The sequence below is a fragment of the Carassius auratus genome, chromosome 24, assembly GCF_003368295.1.
Source record: "Carassius auratus strain Wakin chromosome 24, ASM336829v1, whole genome shotgun sequence".
In the NCBI taxonomy this organism is placed as follows: domain Eukaryota; kingdom Metazoa; phylum Chordata; class Actinopteri; order Cypriniformes; family Cyprinidae; genus Carassius; species Carassius auratus.
In genome coordinates, this window is record NC_039266.1 from 1460820 (window position 1) to 1468766 (window position 7947).

Consider the following 7947-nt stretch of genomic DNA (forward strand, 5'->3'; position numbering starts at 1 on the left):
GAGTCAGAAGGAATTTGAATGGACAGTTCATGGCATTGCAAAGATGCTGATTGGATACTGTTTCTCTGAAATGCCTATGGTTAGGTCCTTACATACCACAAAGTGGATTTGATCACAGCATCAGTCCCAATGCAGTCATCTCTCCAAATGAGGAAGGGAAGCAAAACCGCATGACCAGGGACCCTGCATCCAAATTTACATACTTCCCCGCTAAACAGTACATTAAAAGCATCATATTAAATTAGTAGGAGTTACAGAACCAAATCAAACCCATTATTAAGTGCATTCATTCTAAATAAAATAAAACAAACTCTCCGTAATGATGTCTCCCTGACAAGCTTAAGGCCTCTGAACGGAATGAACTGCCAATATTCAAACACAGATAAGAATTGAAACAGGAACATTTCTTCAAATTAATGCCACAGCTCTTTGAAAAACTGAGGCTTTTTGCCAAAGAGAGCGAAAGAAAGAAGAAAAACAGCACTGCTTATCTTTTAGTTTTGATTTAGGCTGAAACTCTCCGGAGGTGTATTCAATCCCCATGATAACCAAGTATGAATCCTGATCTTCACAGCATAATTGCAGCTTTTGAGGAGTGACACATGAGAGAATGCAACGCTAACACCAACTTTTTATTTCTAACTTTTTCATGCAGTACAGATCCCCGGGTCTCTTATGAGTAAAGAAAGCTAAGCTATAATTATTGAAAAGCTAAGCTTTAAGTTACAGCTATTTTCAGGCACAGTTTTTTTGCTGATGCCTGACTTGGCCGGCGCTCATTTTGAAAAGGGTGTGGTTAAAAAGAAAACTTGGGAACTTGGGAGTAAAACGGAAATTGTCATTTAATTAAAACTCTTGAAATGGCCTCTAAAAACAACCATTAAACCGACCGTTCCCTCATTTGCAACACATTACATCATATACAAAGTATGTGACCATAATTATGTGACAAAGGCCTTTCTGGACTGACAAGTAGAGACATTTCCAAGCACACACCTCTCCCTCTTCCAAAAGTAGATACGGTGCCCGAAATGGACCTCCTGCAAGGCTCTCTCAATGGTAAACAGATAAAACCTCTCACCCACATCAGCTACGCCTCTCTCACTGCCTGGCATGGAGTTGAAAAACCTCACCAGTGCACCCTCATGGGGATAAACAAGTCTTTAGGTCAAGTCTAAAGTGACTCGGATGCATTCCTTCCTGTTATTAATAAAGTCTTGGAGGATACCGCTACATCTCGCGAATATTCAACCGAAGCGCCCGGCCTTCCACATGCCATAGCGGCGCGGCAGAGACACTCTAACCCCTTTTAATTGCCCTAGAGGTGGGCCGGGTTACAGAGGGCCATGCCTGGTAAAAATAATGCATTATTTATTCCTATCTGCCTGCTTCCCTATGAGCATGCATCAGAGCTAATAGATTAATGAGGTCACATTAACATTTCTCTCACAGCCTGGAACAAGATGGCTGTTGATGGAAATTAGATTAAGGCAGCCTAGATTAAGCACATTTACTTCAATACAATCTCAGGTACTTTCTACTAACACTATATAATGGCATCGCAGAACGCATATAATGCATATCCCATTACAAGCTGCATTTAAAAAAATCAAATAAAACTATGTAATTTTTGGCCAAAAAGTAAGAAACACTCACCAAATGCATCATTACAGGCCCGCACGTCCGTTGTTTAAGGCATTAAGGTAATTTAACAATGTCAAGAGGAAAGTGTAATGGCCATGATGGATTTTTGTTTTTCTCATGGTCCATGGCTGATAATATTTTTATAGTCTTTTTCTTGTGTACTTAAGCCATTAAAGACTCCAAATGTAAGAAAATTGTCTGTCAATTTGTCAATTATTTGCTCACTAAATGTTGTAGCACTTACTGTCATTTGTGGTGATCAATACTTAATAAATTAGGATGTTCACCTCAGTTTAAGACACGGATGTACAGCACCTTCTCGGCCCCCGAGGGGCCCGGACTGATGGAAGCTTCTCTCTAATGTAGCCAAAGTGAGCCCTTTCTGCAAATTGCTTTTGTAAATTCAGTTGCGCTGAAATACAACTCAACCTCGACTTTCATTAAACGGGACGCTGAAAGTCAGAGAAAGCAAGAAAAAGAGAGGGTGGAGGAAGAGAAGGGGTGCATGGGTGGAAGACATTTACGTACAGTAATGTATCGAAGATTGTGCTCTGTCCAAAACAATCCCATTTGCAATATTGAATTATCAGGCAGGAACGTCAATGCTCGTCGTCACCGAGATACACACTCCCTACGTCTAATCCAATTAAATACATTTGTTAAATAATGTAATGATTGCTTTAACCATTCTCTCACTCACAGTCCATTCATTATGAATACTAAAAATGCCACCGTACAGAACTTGGGGAAAAGGTTACGTGGACCGCTAGAATTAATTGTCCCGCTGAAGAAAAATGTCATGGGAACAATTAGATTTTTGTGATGCCCGATTCCTCCTCCCCAGCCAGTTAGTGGCATGGCGTTTTAATTTGTAACCCGACATGATAATATGCTGTTAGTGGGGAAAAGCGGCGAATATATTTCATATTGATTAAAAGAGATGAGCTAATGTTTCAATGTGAGGAAAAGCTGCTTTGTGCAGGTGTAGGTGCCTCTCTGATTCATAATTAGCACAAATCCCATCAGGTTACCAACAGCCTGACATAAATACAGAACATTTACGCACTGAACATGCAGACCAACCACTTTAACAGGCCAGTGTAACTCAGGTTAATAACATTTGGATGGTTAAATAATATATATATATATATATCTGGGGGTAATGCATTACAAGTAATGCAAGTTACGTAATCAGATTACTTTTTCCAAGTAACTAGTAATGGATTTACAATGAAATATCGGAGTTACTTTTTCAAAAAAGTAACACGAGTTACTTTATTTTCCTATTTATTCACTGACACCTCTCATGTCCCCTTGTTGAGAGAAATTCATGCAGAGGCAATTCCTTCAGCCTGAACTCTATTCATTTCACTTTTGGTGTCAAACGGCCCTTAAAGTTACCAAAAATATAACTTTTGAGTTTTTGGGTTATTAAAAAACAAATAACCAAGCCTAGCCCAGGAGACAAAAAGTAACACAAAAGAAACATAAATGCATTACTTTCCGTAAAAAAGTAACTAAGTAATGCAACGTTTTATTATTATTATTATTATTATTATTATTATTATTATTATTATTATTATTTTATTTTACTGGTGAGTAATGCAATATTGAAATGCATTACTTTTAAAAGTCACTTTCCCCAGTATACACTGCTTGGACCAGCCAATGCACATTTGCAGTCAGAAACTGGAGCTTCCAACAATGATGTGATAAGGCTCTTTTACTCTTTTATTTAGAAGACTGGACTTATTTTACAATATTACGTGTTGCACTTTCTCCAATTCAAAGTAATATGAGTGAACTGTCTTGGTATATATGCAGTCACTGCTTATATGAAGTATTACAAATATGTTGATACAAATGTTGATACAAGTGTGCTGACATATTGGAGGAGCAATATAATATAATATTTGTGGCATTGCAAATTAAAATAAATATTTTAGATCAGGTGTGTTAGTCTAAGAGAAATGTGAATTTATGGCAGACTAAGATTACTGTCATGCTAGATAGTTTACAAAAAAAAAAAAAAACTGAAGATTTAAGCGGTTTACTATTACAGCATGTGATTATTATTTTTTATGTACGAAAAAAAAAAAAAGATATTTAAGGCCAAAGATTTCTATTCAAAACAAAGACGGTTGCCATAATGAGAAGTCAAAACAACATGCAGCATTAAGTGTTGTCATTCTTTGAATATTTGTCTGGCTAATCAAAGAGATTGCACATCTCTACTTGCCCTATACATAAAAACAAAATAATCTTTTGGTACTTTGCACTTTGTATATACTAGATGCAAAATCATAACGCTTTTAATTAAATGGTGTTAAAGTTAAATTTGATAATTATGCAGAGACAAAGCAAAGAACATGAAAGTCACAAGATGCTCTACAGATCAAAGTTCGCGATTTTTATCGTAACACCATTTGGAAGTAATCAGAAACCTGCGTTATCGCATAACCTTGCGAATAAGGTGTCAGCGAGCTCCTTTCCAAGGGAAAAAAATAAATAAAGCGTTGCTCCAGCAGATAAAAATGTTCAAATTACAAAAGGAAAGGATGGAAAAATAACTGCAATTTACACTCATTTTCACCTTTTGTTGCGAGTTTTCTGTCCTGGGATTGGCGCGGCCAGGGAGAGGAGACTATTCTCCGGGGAAAGGGGCGTGTGTGCGGCAGGACAATGGACCGGGCTCACACCAGGCCCGGCGCGTCACACCTGCTGAGAGAATAAATGACACACTTCGTTCTCTGCCGTTGTCTGCCCGGCATTTCACACACACTCCAAATTCATCACCTTTGTCTTCAAAACAAAAGGCAAGAGAAGAAAAAAAGGGAGAAATTGCCTGGTCTGAGGTGAGCTTAAGGAAATATTTCCAGAGACAGAAACGGACAATAACCTTTTGTATGCTTTGTGCTAGTACACAGACAAAAGCCTCAAATACAAACTCTCTTTTCACTGTTTGAGGGAGAGAGAAGATCTAACTCCATCGGAGGTGGAGTTTTATGAAGGTTTGTATTAGAGAATCACATTTCTGGATGGCAGGTCTATTAATATTCTTCCGAGTTGTGATTGGAAATTAAGCTGGATGGACATTTCCCAAAGGTCTTGTAGGAAACCGACAGCAGGTTGGATAGCATCTCATGAATCTGTGTGCGAATGTGCAGGCTGCAATAATCAGACAGTGAGAAGTAGGGACTTTATGTGTGGAAGACAGTCAATTAAACAGGAAGCAGGTCTAAAGAGGAGTGATTATGACCTGACCTTTAGCAGTGCATTAAAACCCCCAGCAGCTGAGATCTTGAGAATGAGGTGTCATCTCTGAGCAAACAAATTAATGCAGGCCAATAAAACTTACTCGCTTGTATGAGGATCAAAAATGATGTCCAAATCTACACAGCTACCTAGATTTATGTACAAACAATCCTACTAACCAGTTTAGGCAAGCACAACCGAGCTGCGCACACAAATGTCAGGCTTTAACACAGTGCTTATTTACCCTGCAGTCATATCTCGTATCTCATGAATCATTTGTTTCCCCGAGCTACAAATTTATTGCCTTTAATTCTTCTTTAAACTCTTTTCGGCAACGGTAGTTGTAGGGATTACAGAATTAAAAGTGTAAAGTCAAGCCTCTTTGTTTTCAACCAGTCTAGCTTATCATTACTGTGTTATCCTGTGCTAAGACATGATTACCTACAATGCACTGGGGTTACTCTTCCTCTCACTTTTGTAGACATTTTGAAGGTTGAAAAATCCCAAATCATGAACATTAAACTTTAAAGTTATTGATAATATTGTTAATAATCATAATAATAATAATGAGCCACCATATGCCATTTATCTTTACCATATATTTTTCTGACCAAATGTATGCTCCATATATGTCATTATAGCAAGGCTTAGGAAAATGCATACAAATAATAATAATAAAAAATTATGTAAAAGATATTTTGTTTAAACAAGCCAAAACATCAAGGGGAAAAATAGATAAAGACATTTAAACAGTAAATACATACATTTAGAATTTAAGTTTAAATATAAAAAGTAAAAAAAAAAAATATATATGTATGTAAAAAAGTAGAAATAAAGAAGAAATAAGATTATATATATATATATATATATATATATATATATATATATATATATATATATATATATATATATATATGTATAGAGAGAGAGAGAGAGAGAGAGAGAGAGAGAGAAGCAGTTCTAAATGTCATGTGACTAAAAACATACATTTTATGAGCCCTATATATATATATATAACTGTCATTGAAATGAATGTGAATGCTAACAGCTTTCCTTAGGTATTTTAGAAAACACAGTGTCCTTAAGTATATTCAATAAAATGGCGTATGTGGGCTACATTTACTCTGGACAAACATTAATTCATGAAACCAAAACATTTGTTTCTTTGATAGACTTTTATCAAGCAAAACCTTTAAAAGTTGTCAAAATAGCACATCTGCAAATCCAAATGTTGTGTCTGGCTTTGTAATAAAAACATCAGTTTTCACTAAGGAGAGAAATGCCTCCATCTGTTAACAACAATGCAATTTTGTTGATTCATGAGCATATTCAGGTTAAAGCAAGTGATTAAGAGACTATGCATAATACGGGATAAAACAACCTTGGCATTTGCTATATATCATATTTGCATTACAAAAAGTGAGGATTCTTTTTGTTTTCATGGTAAATGGTAAATGGTAAATGGACTGCATTTATATAGCGCTTTCAACAGACCACATGGCCATATGCTATGCTATGGGTCTTAAACATCAGTTTATTGCTCTCTTTGCTTCTTAACCAGTATAAATGAACTCATGTATTAAGCTGTTTTTTCCATTTCAAGTAACGGTTTAAAAAGCTTTTGTTCTGTGTTTTTTTTTTTTTTTTTTTTTTACTCCTGCATTGCATAGTGAAGCTTCTTCAACCTCAAACAGGAGCCTGGTTTAAGACCAGTCTAATCCCTCAAAACGGTGCTCTAATTTCATAATCCCCCCAAGGAAAGTAATTTGGAACTGGCTCCAAATGTTCCGAAATAAAAAATGGGAAATTAATGCTCCAGTGCATGGGTGGCTCTTACATTTTCTTCTGCTTTAAAAAAAAAAAAAAAAAAAATTGTAGCAAAAATCTCGATCATCCTCAGGGGACGTCCTCTCCTCTCTCAAAAAGAGCTGATTAGCAGGATATTGTAATGCAGATAACAGCCTCCACCTCTTCTCTGGTATTAAGCCTCAGGGTGTGTAGCTGGGGTTCTGTCTGTGAGTGCTGTTCCCCAGTGTATGCATACACTTTTGGTTTCATCTGATCTCAGTGCATATAGCTAAACTCAGAGGATGGAGGCGATTTAGCATTCTAGTTTGTGGGAAGCAGCTTGACGTTGTGTTGCAACTGGAATAGTTAAGTTGCAGAATTGTGCAAAATTTGGAATTGAAGAAATGTAATGATCTGGAATTCAGTTTTACTGAATTACAAATGACAAAATTCAACAAAGGTAATGCATTCAGAGTAATGAAGTGTACATCCTTACACCCTGGGCCATAAAAGTGACTAACTTATTTCCTCTTTATCCTGGACATATCCTGGCTGGGGTTTCTCAATAGCCACGATTGGTTGATTATGTATAATGCTTGCACGCTATTGGTCAAACTACATTTCAGTCCTTACCTTCAGCAGATATGGAAAACAAAGGCAAAACCTTAATATTGTAACCAATTAATTTAAGAAGTTAAAAAAAAAAAAAATCTCAAAGCCTTTTCTTTGAGTTTTCTCAATTGTGGAGAAAAAAAAGAGGTTGTATCAACAAAAATAATGTTTTTACACATGTATACAATTTTAATAAGCTTTTTTTAAACCATTAAGCTTAGTATTAACATTACATGAAATTGACCACCACCAAACTCATACTAAAATGTAACTATAATTATTATTATTATTATTATTATCGATGTTGTTGTTGTTACATCAACAAATTCTTTACATTTCAAAGTTTAGTTATACTCTCTATTTGAAGGTCCAAATCTTGCTATTAACAAACTATTTATCCTTGACTTTTGCCTCAATAAACTCCTATTTCATTGCTTATTAGGTACTGCTTAAGGTAGCTGTTAAGTTAAGGTATTGGTAGGAATATGGTAATGCAGAATATGTGCTTTATAAGCACCAATAAACAGACAATATGTTAATAATAGGCATGATAATAAGCAGCTAGTTAATAGTGAGAATTTGTTCCTATACTAAAGTGTTACTGAAAGTTCAAACTGTTGTATTTTTTATTAATTTTTTTATATCTAA